At 42.2% G+C, this 22,036-nt stretch overlaps 1 protein-coding gene across 9 annotated transcripts in view; it reads left to right on the forward strand.

Annotated features, from left to right (window-relative positions):
• PCDH9 (protocadherin 9) overlaps nucleotides 1-22,036 on the forward strand; it is a 759,938-nt gene that overhangs the window by 735,444 nt on the left and 2,458 nt on the right. The window lies entirely within an intron of this gene.

A 22,036-nucleotide genomic window follows, 5' to 3' on the forward strand; every position in this document is an offset into this window, starting at 1 on the left:
TTTGAAATCCAAGGCTTGCTGGAAAACGGAATTGACTCTATGGCTGCTGCTTTCTTTTAAATACAGCAAACGTGTTTAACATCTCTCCACAAATACACACCTAGACAAACGAGATCTGCTGTTCCCTTTGTAGGTGGACACAGACCTTAAGCTATTTAAAAGCAGGATTTTAGGCATCATCCTCAGATTTACCTGCATAAAGGGTGGCTGAGAAATTTCCTAGGGTAAACTGGAAGGGCTTACTAAAATTTAGTAGTGTCTGAGAGCTTAACCCCCTGTCCCTGCCCCACAGGGCCAGTTCTCATTTTGCATTGCTCCCTTAGGTGTTCACACCCAAGAACACTGCAGGGGTTGTGTGCAAATGCCTCCAGAGAAGTGGGATATCCCTAGCCAATCTCTTTGGACTCCTCTTACATTATTTGAGGGTTCTGCCTAAGGAGGAACTAAAAAATTATATTTGAATTTTGGTTTAGGTTGCAACTGTATTGTATCTGGCTGGGTTTCCCCAGCCACTCTGCAACCTTCTTCTCAAAAAAGGCATGTGTGTGTGTGTGTGTGTGTGTGTGTGTGTGTAATATTTGGTACATAAACCTTTTAAATCCCCACAAGTGGTAATTGGGGCCCTTTGAAGGGACGCTCCAGATTTTATATGAACGTCTTCTTTCAAATGACAAAAGCAGCACGTATTGGCTCACCCTCTACTTAAAAATGATTAAGTAGCTTATAATTCTGGAGTATTCACTGTTTATTGTGACAAAACTTCCTCTCCCCGCTCCCTAGTCCTATCTCTCTTATCATTTCAGAGTTCAGGCAACGAGAACAAAATAGAGTATCTTCACTGTGCATGGTACCTTTTGTGAAAACTGCCTGATCCCCCACGAGCCTGGGATGCCTGGGGGCTCCCAGCCCATAATTTCTAACACACTTATCTCTGTGTTTGCTTTATGTGGCGTAAGATGAGTCAAAGTCAGGCCTGTGTGCTATAGATAACTCCTTTTTAAATACCAGAGAAGGGAAAACCTCTGATTTGGCCTCAAATTGTCAACTGCAAATAGAGAGCTATGTTTATAACTCCACTTATTGGACATCCGCTTGCTCTGTCTCTTGCTACGTCTTCAGTTTCATAGCTCAAACTTCAGCATTGCCTGACAGCTGAGGTTTCATTAAGTAGATTTTAAAGCTCACTTAGTATTGTTTTGCTTGGACATAGTCTTCTTTTACATAAACAAAGCTAATGATTAACGTCAAATAGCTAAAAGTGAAAATACCTGAAAGGCATCAGCTTCCCACCCCACCCCTGCCACCATAAATTAGTTTTTTGTAGCAGCTGTTTTTGCTGCAGTTCCTCTCTCTCTCTCTCTCTCTCTCTCTCTCTCTCTCTCTCTCTCTCTCTCTGTGTGTGTGTGTGGTGTGTGTCTTGGCCCTTTGCCTTGTTTGTAAATATCCAATATGTTCAAGCATCTCTGGTGGGCAGTGCCCTCTGCTGCAGGACCCGCTGAGCAGGGCGCTTGTGCTGGCTGATGCCTCCAGCTTCCTTAATCAGTTATGGCGTTTGAGCAGCATGAAGCCACCAGCTCTTCCCACATCCGTCTTTCCCCCCTGTACTTAATCTGAAATCCCACAAGCAGCTGCCGCTATTTCCAAAGCCACAACAGTGTCTTTCTCAAGTATTAACCTTCTTACTATATTGCAATTAACTGTTGACTGAATACTAGGTGCAGAAACGAGGACACAGAACTTAAACATTTGGGCAAGGAACTATTGTAAGAAGGTTCACAGTGGAAGCCCTTATGATCAAAACTTTATAAATCTCTTTTACTTGGCTTTAGATGCATAGTGAGATGCCCACAACTGTTAGGAATCATAATCAATGGCTTTGAAATAATGCTTTCTGAGTTTCCAAAGCACACCACATTCCTTATCTCCTTCGTCCTTTCTTCTCTGCAAAGTTGGACAGTATTATTATACCCATAATTCAGATGGAGACATCACAGAGACGGACAGATCATGATTTGCCTAAGGCAAGCTAGTGAATTTTTGGGAGAAGCAGGACTTGGAGGCTTCTCGTAGTTATATAGGATGTAGCTGAATAGCAAGGTCATACCTTGATTTTCCAGGGACAGTCTCAGAATTACAAGAGTCACCCTGGCTTCTCATTTGAGACAAGAATGTCCCTATTTGCCCTGCCAGTGCCAAGCTTGGGGAGGAGGATGAACCGGCGCTTGTCCCAAGCAGCTGCAGTGGTGGCTGCTATGGAGCGCCCCATGTTCTCTCCATGATGGCCGCTGCCAGCCTCCTCCCTTGGGCAGCTTGTGGTAGCTGCTGGAGAATGGGCAAGGAGGAGGAGGGGCTGCTGCCAATGAGGTCCAGCCCCACATGACACGCCAGCTCTGAGGGGAAGGTAGAGGGCAGGGCTGCTCTGTGCAGGAAAAAGGGGGAGTGGAATGCATGGAGTCATGAGGTGTTTTTTTTTTTTTTTTTTTTTTAAAAAGATGCTTTGTGCATCCATGTCTAATCTTGCCCCTTTCTAAAATTCATTTATTGGTGTGTGTTTTTCATTTTGTAAACCTACCAAAGAATCAAATCAAATCAGATCTGGATTAAGGGATTTTCTCAGGAGAGTGGGGGGCATGTGTGTTGTGTCCTATTGGTGCAGATCCTCCACGTGTCTCTATTTTCCATGACACCCCAGATTTACAGAAGCCATCCCGGTTTCTGATTTGATACCAGAATGTAGCGGATGTGCCTATTTTCATTGGAGAAATGTTGGAGGATATGGAGTTATCCGACTCCTGAGCCACCTGAAGGCAGCCCTGTGTAGGGAAGTTTTTAATGCTTAATGTTTCAGTATGTTTTTATGTATGTTGAAAGCTGCCCAGAGTGGCAACCCAGTCAGATGGGTGAGGTATAAGTAGTAAAATTCTTAATCTTATTATGGAATAGAATCTCCCTATTTTCAGCAGAGAAATGTTGGAATGTATGTTGGTGTCGTGATGGTGGGACTTGCCCTTCCTCTGATAGGAAATGCTCTGCAGGTGTGGGGGGGACAAAAATGGGGCTCAAGGAGGATTAGTTGCAGGGGGAGTGAGAAATGTCCCTATTTTCATCTGAGGAATGTTGGAGGATATATCCAGCCTTTGCTTCCTAGGGCTGAGCAAACATTGCACCTAAAATTTCTCCACATTATTTCTGAGTGGTGAAACGGGGATGGGAATTTTCCTGGAGATTCTGTGGAGAGTGAGGGGAAATTCTCCAAATGTTTTTCTCAGAAAATCCGCATCTCATAAATTTTGGCTCACTTATTGTTGAACAAAACTCTGCTCTTAGTTCATAGCCATAGATAAAGGAAGGTATGGGCTAAGAGAGGACTGGAAAGAGTTGGGGCCAATACTGCAATATGATTAGGCAGCTTGAGGAGTTTCATGGCTGTGACAAAAATTCATGGATAGTGAAAGTGGGGAGGCCATTTTGCTGAACATTTTCCAGGGCCTACAATTCCCTAACAGTTCAAGAGCTGCTCAAAAAAGGAAAAATTCCTCTCAAAATTGACAGGAATTTTTTCCCCTAGAGAAATTTAAGCTCAGTTGGATGTTCCCTGCTGGATTTCCCCTAACATTTTTTACTCAAGTCTTTCTTTCCCCTAATTGTCTTCTCTGACTCATTGCATGAGGAACCAGGCAGCAGTTCCATCATATCCTTTCTGCAGGAGTCTTTTTAAAAAATGCTATCTTCTTACAAAAGCAATGATAATGGGGGTTGCTTTCAAACCCACTCTTGAAAGGCCTATGTGATTTCCTTGAACTTTCTTATTCATATGTGAGCTAAGGGAATTCAGGTTTTCTTTGACATCTTGCTGCCAAATACTTACTAAGTTTGTTGTTTGTTTGTTTGTTTGTTTGTCCCTAATTGTTTCAGAAACTGTTTAATTAGCACTGAAAATAATGTACATTTAATGTGTGGAAGGAGTGTGTTTCAGAATGCCATTTAATATTTCAAACTGCAAGTGCTTTCTAGAAAGCCTTTCTTATGGCCTTCAATCTTTCAATCACCACCCATCTTCCAATGTCAGCAAATGGGATAGAAAAAGAACCTGACTGCTGCTTTGTTTTTCTCTTAGTAGAGGGCAAACAGTGATATTTCTATCCAGTGCATTCATCTCTGTGCAGCTGAAAATATACAGGGTTTTTATTGATTAGAACATACAGGTTGAACCAAGACATTGAAACCTGAAAGGAAATCAAGTATAATGCTGCCTCTTCCTTCCAGTTTTAAGGTTGAAATTCCACTCTACACCTTCCAAACATCAAAGGACTCCTCCATCTCATCAACCTCTGAATCCAAATTAGGAATTTCAATGGGGGAGGGGATGACTGACAGTGGAATGAGATTACATAAAATGGTGCTATTGTATTTGCCTTCAGAACTGCAGTGTCTTCCCAAGACTGATTACTCTGCAGGGCTCTATCTTGCTTGAAAAAAATTGGCATGTTGTCCAAACTGTTTCAACTTCCTTGAAATTCTCAAGTATTTCTCCTATGTGGAAACTGCAGATTTGATTCCCATGACACATCAGGCAAATACAGTAGTACCTCTGGTTAAGAACTTAATTCATTCTGGAGGTCCGTTCTTAACCTGAAACTGTTCTTAACCTGAGGTACCACTTTAGCTAATGGGGCCTCCCGCTGCTGCTGCTGCACCGCCGCGAGATTTCTGTTCTTATCCTGAGGTAAAGTTCTTAACCCGAGGTACTATTTCTAGGTTAGGAGAGTCTGTAACCTGAAGCGTCTGTAACCTGAGGTACCACTGTACTGTACACAGAATGCCTTCTTGAAATTCCCACACTATTTGTGGGCAGCCAGATTTGGGGCAGCCATTTCACCTAAGTTGTTAAGGGGGAAGACAAATCCTCCAGCAGTTTCTTAGCATTGGGGCTCACCATTAGCAACAGACAGCCTCTTCCCCCTCCCAAACAAGGCTTCTCTCTCTCTCTCTCTCTCTCTCTCTCTCTCTCTCTCTCTCTGTAGATGTAAATGACAGCAGCAGCAACTGTTTTGGCGACTTGGCCACCACTTTGCATCCTAAAGCAATCTGTGATAACTAAGTTCTGCACCACACATTCATCTGAGAAGTGAAAATCAGGACAGTTTTATCAGAATTAACACAGATGGGACACTTGTGTAATGTACAATGCAGTGTGTGCCACATTTCCCTGACACAAACCTACTCCTTCAAAAATAAAAAACCAGAATCCTATGGTCACTGGGAAAGCATCCATAGGAATATATTGGGTGTCCCGCTCTGTGACACCAGAAAGCAAGCCCACACACTGCAGAGAGATTTTGGGTGCCTCCCTTCTTGCAACCAAAGAAAGTTTCAGCTCCCTGATGTTGGTGATGTTGGTTCTTTGCATCAGTATGGTTGAAAGGGAGCGCATCACGGGGGTTGGGAGAAAAAGATTCAAAACCATCAAAGCTACCCAGCATGCTCCAAATCTCTCTCTCTCTCTCTCTCTCTCATCCCCTGCCCACTTCCCCACAGTGAATAGAGGAGTGCAAGAGTGACCCTCCCCTCTTAATTCTGCCCTATCGTGGAAAGCCAAACCAGGATTTGTATAAGATGGTTCAACCATATTTAGGATTGCAGCCAGTTTTGCAACACCTTAAACTCTAAAACATGTATTATTGCATAAACTTCATTGAAAAAACTTGTTTTCTTCTTATTCTTTAAAGTGCTACAAGATTATTTTGTTCGCTTGCTTTTGCTGTAACTGTAACAGATGAACCTGGCTGCCTCCAGTGCTTTTTTTCTAAGGGTAATCAAGGGTACGCAGTGCCTGCAACTTTTTTTTTCTAGAAAAGAAGTACTGCCCACTACTATGTTTGGAAAAGCAGCATTTGAAAAATAAGTAGATGTTGCTATTATCATCATCAGTACAGTCATACCTCAGGTTACAGACGCTTCAGGTTGCATGTTTTTGGGTTGTGCACCACACCGAACCCCGAAGTACCAAAACAGGTTACTTCCGGGTTTTGACGCTTGCGCAGAAGCACTAAATAGTGCTTTGTGCATGTGCAGAAGCGCCAAATTGCGACCCGCTCGTGCGCAGACAAGGCGCTGCGGGTTGCGAACATGCCTCCCTTACGGATCACGTTTGCAACTCGAGCATCCACTGTATTTAAAAAAACAGCAACCACATGACTGCCAGATAATGAAGTAGTCCTTACGCTAGTCTGGCCTGTTCCGATGTTGTTTTACTTACTGGGTGCACCTGAGATATTTCTATCCTCTTATGAGTTTTTATTTTTATTTTTTAAAATATTTTTTATTAACCGGCCAATCAAATCAAATCACATCACATAAATTCCGAATTACAAAGCCAAATTTTAAATTTTGTTGAGGGGACCCATATTTCAAGATCCGAAGGAGGATTCTGATCATCTTCTTGCTACTGCGTCCCAATCAGTCCAAACAAAGTTCATAATTCTACCCAGTCTTATCTTGCTGTTTCCACATCACATCTTGTTCATATATTTTCTCTTTTTTCTTTATGATCTCTTCTGATAGTCTCCTTAAGCCGATAAACACCAATAATAATCCTGTGTGAATTTTTCCGTTCTTCCAGTCCTCAAATTGAGATGGTTTCCATATATCATCACCTTCATAGATAACATCGCTCTTTCCATCATTAATTACAGAACTGTCGTTCTTAAGTCCCTCTGAGGAGTTTCACCCACAATATAAAAACAGCTCTATTTCTCTATTTCTCCTCCCAGACATAAGTCCTCCAACAGAACTTCCCAATATGGCGACGGTATTTTTAACTGCGTCATTCCAAAGCCCTTATACATTCTACGCTCTTCTTAAAACATGCTTTGGTTCGAAAGTTTATCTCCACACAGCCTTAAATCCACAGCTTAAGTCCTTAAAACGACATTTCTGACTTGTGAGGGGGGGGGATTCTTGTTTAATCACATAAAGGAAAGAAAGGAAAGTTTTTCCCCCTCCCCCATCAGTCCCTTTGCCATACTGAGTCTTGGCGTATCTTCTCATGATTTATACTTGTTCCTTGTTTTATCAGAGATCTCTTCTGTTAGCAGTCTTTACTCCCCCTCCTTCCTTGAAATATGTGCATTCGCTTCATCCAAATTGTTTCTTTTGAAGTTCTTGCAGCTAGTGGCGCGGATCAGAGACGGCGTCCAGGAGCGCCGAAATCCCACAGGAGGGCGTTGTGCCTAGTGCCCCCATCCCCACAAATTCGGGGGTGGTATAGGGCACAGCAGGCAAGGGGAGTCCCCCCCCCCCAATCCTGGGGGGGGGTAGGGAGGCTATTTACTCCCATCACAGCCTCCAAATTACCTCGTGTGGGTCGGAGAGATGTTATTGTCAGCCATCTTCTGATGCGCCCCTAGTGGCCCCACCTCTTATGAGTTTTTAGGGTCAGAATCAGGAATGTCTGTTCTTACTGTAATTTTATATACACTGTGATATAAAGAACTTCATCATATATGTAAAAAGAGAGATTAGGGAGTGTTGAGGTACATATAATTTATAGGAGCCCTTTAAAAAAAAAATCAAACTCTTACTGTTATTGCAGGCCAAATGTCATGCTGTTTTATAGCTGGAAAGAAATACTGAGCTAAAATAACAAGAAATAAAAGTCTAAGTGTATAGAGACTGACCCCAGCTCATAATAATAGGAATTTCTAAATTTAACTCTATAATGGTCCCTTAACAATGATGTCCAATAGATCGTTTTAGTGTATTCATCACTGATTGCGTATGATTAGGTTTAAATCATTTTGAGGCTCTGGAAGTTGATGATTAATCCATTAATTCAGCCAGTGAATGGATAATCATCAGTTTAAATTTGGCAATTAAATTTTTCACAACTTCACTTTTAGATTAGTCTGTCTCTTAAGGGTGACATTGTTGGCATAAGACAAAGAGCTATTTGAAGGGGGCACAAGTTTGGGATTAAAAAATATTATTATTATTTTAAAGATTTGTATAATCACACTATTGTGAACAGTAGGCAGCGGGAAATATCTGTAAACCATAACTAGCATCTTCATTTTTTTTATATAACATGGAGCTTGTATAAAACATAAATTACTGCTTAAAATCCATAGAAAGTATCTCCTGTTTTCCCAAATTGCATTTCCAAACATTTTTCTCAACTGTTTGTTTCTTTGTAGTCATCTGGAAAACAGGTTTCATCAAGTTAAAATTAGTTTAGTTCATGGTTTCTGAGGTTTTAAGTATGCTATCCATTGTTGTTTTTTCAAGGTAAATATATATGAGAACAGTGTAATAGGAAATGCTGACTCACTGCTTATGGGAAAATTTCAATGTGATTTTTAAAAAAGTAGCAGGTCTGGCTGATGCTTCAATTGCCAACTTATTGCAGTTGAAACAGCTTGACCTAGGAAGCTCTTTGAGGACCTAAATATTGGGTGGTATTCAACTAACATTTATGCAGAGTAGTTGCATTGAAATCAATGGACCTAACATAGCGGGCAATCCTACGGCAAGATCCACTGGGGTGAGCAGTTTAGGATTCAGGAGATCTCCAGTTGAGCCAGCTGTTATCTGATAAATGTAGCAATAAATCCAGGTTTGCCCCATCTTGTACATTCATGGTTTCCTTTACGAATCTTATTTAAAAACCGCCCAATCCTTTTGGTTTAGGTATGAATGTGCCTTTGGTTCTCATTCTAATCACATTTCATTGGAAGCAAGTCCCATTAAAATCTATGAGATTTTTTTTTTGGCATTTGTTTGCCTTCATTGGCAGTAGGTGCAAATGAAGTCATTCACACAAGTGTTCACCTCAAATTAATTACCAGATGCTTTGCGTGTAATTTAAACTGATGCTTGGTAGCTACCCTATGGTTGCTAAGAACCTGCAGTGCACTTCATCCGCTGAGCACTGTGACCAAATCAAAAATATGAAGGGTGAGAAATAAAGATAGTCAGAGAACATCAAAGGGGTTCTTAAGGCATGTTTCACGGTTGGAAAAAGAGAGAGTTCAACCAGAAGATCCATGGTTCTCTGCACATCAGGACTGAAAATGTGAAGATAAAAGAGTGTTCATCAGGACAGCAGTAGGAAATTGTTAGTTTTCAAGGTGGGAAAATATGTGTACTAATATAGAAGTTTTTGCAAGTAACTTTGAGTAGTCCTGTTCTAGTCAGTGGAACTATTCATAATCATAAAGCCACTGAGGTGCACAGGTGTTTGAGGGAATTAGAGATGCTGATGAACTCAGTGGAGGTATCACTGCCTTCCTTGACATTGATGTAATGTCATCCATTCAGCAGGACTGGATTTTAGCTCCCTTGAAGCATTTTAAAATAGAAAATAGCTGAAGTATATCCAATGTCTCAATAAAACTCTTGAAATGCAATTTTGGCTGGAAAGAAAGAGACAATCCTTTTTTTTTTTTAAGAAAAGAGAGTTGAAAGTGATACGACTAAAGCATTGTTGCCCTTGGTTTAGTCACACATTCCTTTGTCTCACTGTCATCTTTGGTAAAACAGGTTTAGCAGGTTTTTAAAATTATTCACTGAAGGGAACTGTGCATGTAGAACACTATGTTTATTGCCCTCATTACACTCTATTTTGGATCTTGTCTTTTTGACGATTTTCCTGCCCTTTTCCTAATCTTACTTTCACTACATTTCTGTGAGATAGACTAGTTTGAGAAGGAGTGGCTCGCCCACAGCCACACAGCCAGTTTTATTAGCTAAGTGGGGATCTGAATTTGAACTTGGGCCTGTCCACTCCTTGTCTAGCACTCCTAAATAGTATATTACATTGGCACTTGCCAGAGTCAACTTAAGTGAAGTTGCTGCCTGGTGAGCCTACAATAAGAACTGTGGTTGGTGTGAGGCAAGGAAGACCAGAACATTCTGTGTCTGTTTTTTGATCTTGGTTATTGCAGTCTGGGAATTTCCTGGGGGTGCTACTTGCATAGGTCAGGTGTCAAGTTCATTTCTTGAAGTTTGAACAACTACAATACAACTACTATGTAGAGTCCATCTTTCTTTCTTCTTTTCCTTTTCCTTTTCAGAGTACCCAACATAGTTGGGGGGGGGATTTTATGTTGGGGTCTCTGAAGGCCAAGGAAAATCACCTGGCTGGACCAGGGATTAGCCAACCTGCCTTAAAGAATGATTCCGAGATATGGGGGAACAGAATAATATGCTTATCTTATGGGCCTAGAAAGTGTTGGATCCCTAGACAGCATCTTAAAATGCAGAGACATCACCTTGCCAACAAAGGTCCGTATCGTTAAAGCCATGGTTTTCCCAGTAGTGATGTATGGAAGTGAGAGCTGGACCATAAAGAAGGCTGATCGCCGAAGAATTGATGCTTTTGAATTATGGTGCTGGAGGAGACTCTTGAGAGTCCCATGGACTGAAAGAAGATCAAACCTATCCGTTCTGAAGGAAATCAGCCCTGAGTGCTCACTGGAAGGACAGATCCTGAAGCTGAGGCTCCAATACTTTGGCCACCTCATGAGAAGAGAAGACTCTCTGGAAAAGACCCTGATGTTGGGAAAGATTGAGGGCACAAGGAGAAGGGGACAACAGAGGACGAGATGGTTGGACAGTGTTCTCGAAGCTACAAACATGAGTCTGACCAAACTGCGGGAGGCAGTGGAAGACAGGAGTGCCTGGCGTGCTCTGGTCCATGGGGTCATGAAGAGTCGGACACGACTAAACGACTAAACAACAACAAGTCACACTTGGGAAGAAGTACTTATGCACAAGTGAGTGCTCAGTCACTGCTGGTTTCATGGCTAGCAACCATAATGTTAATGCACCCACAAAGGAAGTGGGCATCACCTTGAATTTAACCACATCATCTGACATAAGCACCCACGACATGACTAAACAACAACAACAGAAAGTGTTGGATCTCTTCCTCCATGGGTGCAGAGAGAGATCCGATGTTGGATTTCTGCTGCTGTGACAACTTCTGCAGCTCTTGTCCTACTGATGTTGGAATCTGTATACATACTGCAGGAAGTTGGCTTTAACAAATTTATATACTTTCAATTTATGTGAAATAACATGGAAATTGCACAACAGGTGATTGTTGCTTTTTAGAACATCTTAGGACAAATGAATGTCTAAGCAACATATGCAACAAAGTCTATCATACTTATTTTATAATTTAAGAAAATAGCAAAGATCACTTAGTTTATCCCAGATGCAGTGCTTTTTTTCTAGAAAAATAGGTGTCGGTACTCACCATGAACTTGCTACAGCAAGCACCACCCTTTTTAACAGCAACAAAAAAAGGTGCAGGTATTGCATACCCATGGGTACCTGCTGAAAAGGAGCACTGCCCAGATGTAAGGTGATCAGTTCTATCCTGTTGATCAGCTTAAAGCTGCAGGCATCCACAGCAGCATTCAGGGCAAATGCAATTGAGACGTGCAAGGTGTTCACACCGCGGCAGTCCAGAGGTGCAAAGTGGTAGTGATTCAAATACTTGTGTAGTGTGGAAGGTATGGTTAGGCAACAACTGGACTATAGTAGTTTCTGCAGACACTGACACCTGCATGTCTATTACCCAAAAGCTTCTAGATCAGGTCCACCGTCCCTCAGACCATGTGGTGGGATGGACTATATTTTGAAGGAAAAAAATGAACGAATTCCTATGCCCCACAAATAACCCAGAGATGCATTTTAAATAAAAGCACACATTCTATTCATGTAAAAGCACGCTGATTCCTGGACCGTCCACGGGCCGGATTGAGAAGGCGATTGGGCTGCATCCGGCCCCCGGGCCTTAGGTTGCCGCCTTCTTCTTCTTCTTTGGTGATCACTCGTAGCCGAGTATGTTTGTCTTCCATAAACACGGTTTTAACAAGGAGTCTGTAAGTGACTGCCCTGTTCTAGAGAGTTAACAGGGATCCACCATTCTGCCCCCTTAACTTTTCCAGTCAGTTAAGCAAAAATGGCACCACTTCCATCTGCAGCACTCAGAAATATTCAGTACGTCTGTTGGATGACCAAATAGTTCTCAGTGTTTAGTCTAGATTGTTCTGCATTTCTCTCAGCAAAAAACATAAGCAAACTCAATAAATTTCTATTCATTTTATCTCCCTAGCAGCTGGCTAAAACATCTCAACTAAATAACAGAAAATATGTGTTAATAAAGTGGATATTAATCCAATGCTGTGGGTGCTCTGCTTTTATTAGCAAATATGTCAAATGCAGAAGGTTCATTTCAATCCCTTGCATAAATTTTTTAAAAATTTATTTGGAAAAGATGGGGAATGCGACAAAAATGCTAATTTGGAAAAGACAGAATTAGTTGTGGTAATGTTCTCCTCAGCAGTAGCTTCAGCAGTTAAAAAGATGGATGAGGTCCACGCCGTGAAATAGAAGGTACGGATTTACAAAGATGTGCTGGTATCTGTTCTTTTTGAGCTATAAAGTCTGTCTAAATAACCATATTCTCCCGGGGAGAGAATCTGCTGCTTTGGCTGCCTGTGTGTTGTATTTGGACCATCTCCATCTCCAAATGTTGACGTTTCGTCTGTGACCGAAGAATAAAATCTGTGGGAGAGATGTGTAAAACTGTAATCCCCATTTATTTGCTAACAAAAGGTTTTGCAGAATCCTGCTTGGTTTCTCCTCCGCCACTTTTTTCAAGGTGACTGCCTGCATCTAGAACATGACACTGATATTCCGCCCGTGAACTAAACTTCTTTTTATAGCTGTATTTTTAATTTGGAGTATGGAAAAGGTGCTAGTGGATTTGCCCTCAGCCTTTGCCTCACATGCATATTAATCATGCATATTAACATAGGATGGGACCTAGAATAAATATTAATAATAACAATGAAGTTGAAGAAGAGATGGAAGGATTACACTCAGAGGCCTCCCCTCCCTGAGTTCTGCTGAGTCAAGCTGCCACAACTTGTGACCCTCCAAGTTGCATTAAGCCCACCAGTCATTTACTAGGAATTACCCCAATGATTTTCTGCAGATCTTGGGCTTTCCTAGACCTTGGCCAACATAAATGCCTCACCCTGGCTCAGCTGGTGGAACTTAAACCAATGGAATTAAAGGCAGCATAAGTCCCGAAAAGGAGGCCTGGTGGGGGCAGGGCAGGGATAAACTGCCACATATTCTAATCTCCATTCATCTTGGCCACATGACCTAGGGCCCAATCCTCAAAGCACAGGTTGACACTCATCTGCCAGCTCAGCTGGCAGCCACCCCTCCCAAAGGCTTCCAAACAGAGTTTGGAATACAGGCAACTCTCAACTTAAGCTGGGCTTACATTCTGGGGATAGCACGAAAAGCCAAAAGCGTGTTTAGTCAAAACACACTGGGTTCAACGGCAGGTGGGATTGCCAAAGTCTTTTTTCCCTCGGATGCCCGTCCATATCTATATCTATATCTATATATATCTATATATCTCCAAGCACGTAAAGCTGAATGTGTAAAGCTGAATCCAGTCATTTGAACCCTGGCCAAGCCAGGTGGGGCAAGTAGGCGGGGCTTGAGAGTGGAGGGGAGGGGAGCAGGCTTCACTCTAGTCCAGGGGTCGGCAAGGTTTACCTCGCCTGGGCCGGTTCACTCCCACGGTGATTGCTCTGTGCAGACGCGATTTTCGGCATCTGCGCATGTGCGATTTCCAGTGCCGCAGAAGCAAGTCCACGCACCATGGTGCGCCGGTTTAGTGCAGCACGTGGCTGCTCATCAAGTGGGTGGCTCGATTTGGGGGTGGCTCGTGGGCCATTTAAACGACCCCTGTGGGCCGCTTGTGGGCCATGGGCCGCAGGTTGCTGACCCCTGCTCTAGTCCGCCCTGAGCCTATAAAAGCTGGCTGTGCCTAACAGCAGTCGGCCAAAGAACATCCTTCCCACCCTATTTAGTTATGCTATGATTATGTCTTCCAACCTTTTCCTTCCTAGGTTTATGTGCTATTGGCTTTGCTGTGGTTCTATATTGGTTCCCATATTTGGAGCTGGGAAGGAATATGCCTGGAAACAGATTGGCCCTGTTTGAGGTTTTGCCTTCCCCATATCAATAGTCACAACTTTGGCAGATATAGGCAATGGGGCTGGAATCCTTAGTCTAACATCTCATGGGGGTGAAATGGTACCTAACCCCCACCTCAGAGCAAGGTACCCTGTTAGAGGGGTCTAGTTGGAGGTCTGTGTCCAAAACCCAAGGCATGCAGCAGATGGCCTTAGGAGGGCCCTCCATGTAGACCCATGTCATGCTTCAGCCATCCACCCGGGGGTCTCAAAGGGATTTACACCCAAAGCCTGAGCCCAATCCAACCAAGATCTGGACTCAATAAAGTTGTGGCCAATTTTTAAATCCCAGCACGTTGTCCTTGTCTAGTTTGCTAACCTTTTCAGACTAGGCATTGCTTCAGGTCACTGCTAGTGAGTCCCCAATATCCACCATCACACCACTTCCACTTTTAATTTGAATTACAGATGGGTAGCCGTGTTGGTCTGCCATAGTCAAAATAAAAAAATTCCTTCCTGTAGCACCTTAAAGACCAACTAAGTTAGTTCTTGGTATAAGCTTTCGTGTGCATGCACACTTCTTCAGATTTTAATTTGAATATCACCTTCCTATATCGCTGAACACAAGGTGGCTTAGAAGCTAAAGGAACGACAAAGTATACAGTTATGTTCACATATCTTATAACAATCTAATCCAATACAAATAGGTCATAATAATAAAAAATGACTTTTGCTACCTTCCGGTCACAGCTGTATGGAATTATACGGCTGTTTGTATCCAGGATGTGCTTCCTCATACCTAGCAGCAAATATATATATATATATATATATCTTTGAGTGGGATTTATTTGGGGGCAGAAGAGAGCTGGTAATGTTGAGGTCTTGACTCTTCCTGAGTCAAAGGATAATTATCCAGCCTTTGAGCAAAAGGCCTTTGAAGCAGGAGGTGGAAATGCGGTCGGTCAGCTTGCCAGAAGCTACTCACTAATTGCGGCAGTGAGTTAATCAATGGAATAAGAGTTTAGCTTCTGGGTATAATAAAATGAGATAAAAGACCACTCAGAATTTCCACCATTAGGAAAGAGCAGGCACTTGACTGGCACAGATTATTCTCTTGTCTTCCACCTGCCTGCTTTTGAGGCAACATGAATGTGAGGCTGCCTGACATCTATTAACAGAATAAAAACACAACAACAAAAGGCATTATTTTTGAGCACAATCAGATATAAATATTTACAAAGGCAATTTTAAGGAGTTCTTGCTTATGTTCGACTGTGTTTGCCTTCAAAATATTTAAATTTGAAGACAGATGGCTTGTACAGTTTTATCAGCACTTGCGTCATTATATATTCAAGCAGCCAAGACTGATAACCAGATTTATTCTGGATTGTTTGGAGAACAAATAATTTGGGGGTGGGTGGGGGAAGGATGATGTTGGGAGGGGAGGAGAATTCAATGAAATACTTCAGCGTGTGGGAGGAAAAAAAACTCGATACAGAGATCTCAGTGACGTTTTTATGAAGAAAAGGGAAACAAATTAATGTAATTATAAAATTAAAAGCAGCAGGAACAGCTTTAAAGTGGTGTCATTGTATGTGGTGATGAAACAACTTCAGAAAATTGGGAGAAAGCCATTGTTTGGTGACAGTGCAGGGAAGAGATAATTACCATTAAGTCAACATTATGCTTTCTTCTTTGTGCAAAGGAATTAAAAAAACAAAGCCAAAAAACCAAGGCTGTGTGCATTCCAGAAAGCATCCTTTCTCATCTTACTTAGCCCACTCATGATCATAATTTCTCACTTCATCTTACAGTGCCGACCAGGAAGAGATTTGAGATGGAAGGGGCAGTGTAATTAGAGCAGAAAGGATGAACTCACCCTGGATGGGAAGATGCCAGTTGCAGAGCGTGTCCTTTTGCATCAAGGAGGTTTTAGCTTTTGGTCTCTCGTATCACTAGTTAAAAAGTCTTTGGTACAGTAGAAACACTGGGGAAACTCTTGCTTGAGACTGCCAGCTGGAGCAGGTTGCAACGGGCAAGACTGACCAGTTCTCTGCCTTAGTCCATGGCAGGTTCATATGTGCAGGGCCTTTTGTTCTGACCTCCAACGAGGCTTGTGTCTGAGTAACTGTGAAACAAGTTTGGTTCCCAAAAGGCCCTTGCAGTGTTGCTGATGGTTCGTTGTTATGTTCCAGGGTAGAGACTGTGTGTGTGTGTGTGTGTGTGTGTGTCACAACCTGTTTCTCTTGGCTGTAGCTCCTAGAAATTTCTGAAATAAAGCCTAGAACAGGCATGCCCAAACTTGGCCCTCCAGCTATTTTGGGACTACAATTCCCATCATCCCTAGCTAACAGGACCAGTGGTCAGGGATGATGGGAATTGTAGTCCCAAAACAGCTGGAGGGCCAAGTTTGGCCATGCCTGGCCTAGATAACATAACTAACACATTCTGTATCCTGTGGATCTGTATTGTAACGTGGGCAGAATCAATACTCGTTTGGAAACCAGGATAAACTTGATGATTCACAGCTTAATGTATGACTTGACTCTATTTGGAAGACTGAAATGATTTTTTAAAGAAAATCTGTGGTGGTTTATTCAGATGGACAAGTTATCACTTTATGGATACTTGAGTGCTTAGCCTTTAGTGCTGCGTGCTCCAGCAGCCTCCTTTGTAACAGTCTCTCTCTCACACACTAAAAAACGTCCTCCTCACCCCCTCAGAAAAGCAGCAGGGCATGGGGTGGATAGGGAGCCATCAGTCCTCTATTTGATGGTGTCCTTGATTTGAAACAGTTGCTGGGTCCAGTCAGGTTTAAGGCTGAAGAGGGACCTGGAAATTGTGCGATGGGTCAGTGTGTCTGGCTGTTAACCAGAATGTTGGTAATTCAAGCCCTCCCAGGGAAGGTTGTGGGCAGGATTCCTGCATCACAGGTCATGGGACTCAATGGCCCTCAATTCTGTGATTTTATTATTCTGTGAAATTCAGCATCTGGACAGTAGATCAAACAAGTACACAGGCCAGTCTTTCCCACTATGGCAAGATGTACTAATTTCTTTTGAAATTACAGTCATTGTTTCTCAATATGCATCTATAGATAGAAATTATCTTATGCAAACCTGTGTCAGACCCTCAGAGTGTCCCTATTTTCCAGGGACATCCCTGATTTAGAGAAATCATCCTGGTTTCTGATTTGATCCCGGAATGTCCCACTTTCCTTTAGGATGGCCCTGATTTCATTGGAGAAATGTTGGAGGGTATGGAGTTATCTGCCTCCAGAGCTGTCTGAAGGCAACTCTGTATAGGGAAGGGTTCTTTTAATGTTTAATGTTTTACAGTGGTACCTCAGGTTATAGACGCTTCAGGTTACAGACACTTCAGCAGGGGTAGGCAACCTAAGGCCCATGGGCCGGATGCGGCCCAATCGCCTTCTCAATCCAGCCCACGGACAGTCCGGGAATCAGCGTGTTTTTAGATGAGTAGAATGTGTCCTTTTATTTAAAATGCATCTCTGGGTTATTTGTGGGGCATAGGAATTCATTCATAGATTTTTTTTCAAAATATAGTCCGGCCCCCCACAAGGTCCGAGGCCCACAGCTGAAAAAGGTTGCTGACCCCTGCGCTTCAGGTTACAGACTTTGCTAACCCAGAAATAGTACCTCGGGTTAAGAACTTTGCTTCAGGATGAGAACAGAAATCATTCAGCAGTGGTGCGGCGGCAGTGGGAGGCCCCATTTGCTAAAGTGGTACCTCAGGTTAAGAACAGTTTCAGGTTAAGAACGGACCTCCAGAACGAATTAAGTTCTTAACTAGAGGTACCACTGTATTACATTTTTATATATTTTGGAAGCTGCCCAGAGTGGCTGGGGCAACCCAGTAAGTGTGGCGTATAAATAGTAAAATTATCTAATGAGACTCATATAAGCAATTATACCCCCTTATTCTACCAAGTGCTTCAATTTTCAGCTAAAATATTACTATATTTCCACCCACCCACCCCATTCCAGAGACAATGCACACACAATATTTTGAAGGTTTCCCTTTCCCTCAATAACTGTAGCAATGGGGGGTGGGGACTGAAAATTCCCCATCTGCCACTAGAGAGGGTTGCTGCTGTGAAACATTTCTGTTTCATGAGCGCAGGCAATGCACAGTTAGCACTAACCAGGGTTAACACTGATGCAGTGTTAGCAAAAGAAATGTTTCTGATATTGGCTGAATGTCCCCAGTATTGTAATTGACGGGGGAGCAGGGAGTGAAGAAAAATATACATCTACTTAAAATGGGTTGCTCCAGGCACATCCCTGAGAATATGTGCAGATAATGCATTTCATCACCAAGAATATGCATTTAAATCGCTCTTCTGACAAACAGTTCCAAAGCCCCATATAAACTTTACCAACTTATCAGCCAGCAAAGCTTGCATAAACCCTACACCAAAATTAAGTGCCTTAGATCTCGGGAGCTGTTACTGAGGAAAGCAAACTAAATGAGAAATAAATCTCTCAAGAGACTAATTTGACATGGCTTAAAGGGCCACAAGCATATTTTCATTCTGACTTAAAAACGGCTTATTACTCATTTAAAGCCCAAACGAAAATAGATGTTAGTTGTGTTTGAACTTGAGTTTAGTTTGTTTAGCTTCTGGATGAGGTCATGAAACATGCAAGTTTGGTGCTGAGGATTTCCATTCATTCCACTGAAAGCTTCGAAATGGAGCCGTGTCTATTTCACGAAATGTGTCAGTTTATCATGAACGAGGGTGATGGGCTTTCTTCTTCTTCCTCCTCCTCCTCCTCTTCTTCCCTCTTTATTGTGCATTGAAAGATTTAATCCCTGCCAAACTATTCCCTTTTGGGTCAGCAAGATAGGATTGTATTATTGTTCAGGCAGAAAAAAATGAGAAAACCTAATTAAAAGCAAATTGCTGTTGTCAGCAGAAAAGAAAATAATCAGCGTTTAACCTATAGATTAACCTTTCGAAATGTTAACAATATGCTGGAAATACTCCCTTTTACTAGCTGCTTCCCCCCTCCATCTGTGAAATACCTGTGTCAGATTATAGCAGGGAGGACTCGAAGACACAAGGAAAGGCCAGGAAGGAGTTATAAGATAAAGAATTTTTTTCTTCCATTAAAATTCAGGGATTCAAATGTAAAGCTCAGGATTTTAGACCTTCTTTTAAAAAATAAGTGAAACTTCCAGTCCTAAATTATTGTATGATTTAATGACATTTTATTTAATTTGTTTTTGTGGGAGGCAGGTTATTGGGTTGTTTTTGTTTTACTATGTATTTTGTATTTTTGTCTTGTGAATTGCCCTGGGATCTTTGGATGAAGGGTAGTATACAAATTTAATAAATAATAGTGATAATTATAATAATTTATTTCAGGCTATACCCACTTGTCTTCCTTGGGTTTAACACAAGTGAATTTAATAAAAAAATAAATTTCCTGTACCTCACTTATCTGAGTAGGTGGCTTCTGCCATTTTGGGCAGCTTTTAAAACAAAACATCACACATTAAAAGCTTCCCAAAACAGGGCTGCCATCAGATGAAAAGTCGTCATTGTTTATTTCCTTGACATCTGATAGAGGGTGTTCCACAGGGCGGGTGCCACTGCTGAGAAGGCCCTCTGCCTGGTTCCCTGTAACCTCACTTCTCGTAGCGAGGGAACCACTAAAAGGCCTTCAGAGCTGGACCTCAGTGTCTGGGCTGAACGATGGTGGGGGTGGGGGTGGAAATGCTCCTTCAGGAATACAAGGCTGAGGCTACTTAGCACTTTAAACATCAGCACCGAATTGCTCTCGGAAGCGCAAAACAACGCACATGAAGCCAGGACTCTTCCCCCCCCCCCTTAAACATGCTTGGTGCTGTCAGATTACCCTGAGTTGAACATCTGTTGATATGTTCATTGAGTAATGCTGTACAGAAGGTTCTGCAAACCAGAATCACCAAGTAGTGCATCGTATGCAAATCCCCAGGGACTTTTTGCCAGTCTTTAGTGAAGAAGCTCATTTGAAGTTGTACCTAAGTCATACTTGAGAGCAGACCCAATGTTGTCTTAACTAACTTAAGTGCATTGATTTTAATGGGGCTATTCTTAGTATGATTAGGTCAAATACGACTGCTGGCTTCCCTTGAAATTACTTGTCTGTTTCCCTCAATAAAAAGGCCAAATTTGCTCTAGTATAAAACTGGTAGCAGCTTACAGAATGTAGGGACTCTCTCCCCCCCCTCGCCCAATTTCTGCCAGCCCCTCCTCCTGGTTTCCATACTTGGGATTCCATAAAGTCATTTCCCCCCTCTTTTTTTGCTGATGTGACAGTGATCAGATCCTCTTTCTGTGTTTTCATCTTCTCTGCTTTGGGTTGCCCTTTAAAGCACTTTTGACTACAGCCTTCCTGACTATCAGTTAACTTTGTGCTCCAAATAAATCAGTAATTTCCTTCCTATCACCTTCCTGTCACTTGATTTTAATCAAGAAACAATTGACTGTCTGTACACACGGTAATGAAAGCAACTTTGTTTCTTTAGGAACAAGAGAAAGAATAGCCTTAAAGAAATTGCCTTTGCTGTTGGTAATTTGCAACTGGAATATATATATTTAGAATCTTGTGAGTGAGTTGATTGATAACACTGAAAAATACAGAGCTAAGTCAGTTTCGATGGTGCCTATTTGCATTCCTTGGTTTCTCACCATATCCACACTGGTCAGATCAATAACTCATCCACAGTTTGACTCCACTGAGAAACATGTAGAGAAAAGGCGTGGGTCTGCACTGGTGGTAATGTGTGTCAGAATTCATTATGTGAATTTGTTGGCTGGCTGGCATTTCCTGCTTGAGTTTGAAAAAAATGCAACAAGGCTTTTACATTATGTTCCCACTTGAGAGGCTTTGAATTTATTTATTTATTTTAAAAGGTAGAGTACCTATTATGTGTACCCCTTGCACACACGTAGGCTTGGCACAGAATGTGTGGAGGTTGGGGAAGCTTGTAGCTTTGATATTTTTTAAAAAAGTTTGTAGCTGAAACACATTATCTGTCAGATCTACTTACATTAGATTCGCGCTTTGAACATACAGGCCGCAACCATTCTGGACACGTCCAATTGACACGTGATCGCTGACGCGTGGGTCCTTTTGACAGAATATGGTTCTATCTAGCAGTCCTAAGCAAGAAATTCAAGATGGGTTGGGACGTGGGAGAAACTGTGTTCTGCTCGCATTTTCATGCAAATCTACACAATTCACGCTTTCTAAAACAACGCTCACACCAATATGCAGCTATTATTCAAAAACTGACTTGTACAGTGACCTCTCTAACTAATAAAAAGAAATGCATTTTTTTTAAAAAGAAGACTTCTCTGTTTTCATGCTTCCAGAAAATCTTTCCATTAAGTAGGTCAGATAAATGGACTGTTAGTGGGCAGTTCCCTAGACTGGGTGGACGATCTTGATGGGGTTACACTCCCTCTGAAGCCACAAATGTGTAGCTTAGGGGTAAGCCGGGAACCATTGGTGTCACGAGTGCCTGACCTGCCAATGCAGAGTGTTGCTGCTAGTTCCCGAAAAGGGGAGAAGTGAGAGACAGGGAGCCCAGGAAAGTGAGGGCACCTTGGCAGGCAGATCAGATTGGCTCCGCCTGCCACGCCTGTGCTACATTGAGCTCCTCGCCCTCTCAGGAACTGGCAATAGCCTTCAGCACTGTAAAGCAGGGTGAGGAACTTCACCCTCCCTGTTTTGCCTCACATGGTTTAGTTGGTGTTTTGAGGGTCTTCATGGTTTATTGTTGAAGAACCGGACAAAGCATGGTATAAAGTACTTAATACGGATTTTGTGTGTGTGTGCTGCTGTTATAATTGTAAGTTGCTTGCACAGCTTATGAATTGTTGTTGCTGGTGTTAATTACCCACCTTATACCCCTATGGTCCTAGTCAGGTGAATAGATTAGTCAGGCAGGCAATATACGTATATATTGAAATGAATAAGTAACACTTTTTATTAAAAGACAGAAAAAAAATC

Source organism: Podarcis pityusensis (assembly GCF_964106645.2).
Source record: "Podarcis pityusensis genome assembly, chromosome: 4".
Taxonomy (NCBI): Eukaryota; Metazoa; Chordata; class Lepidosauria; order Squamata; family Lacertidae; genus Podarcis; species Podarcis pityusensis.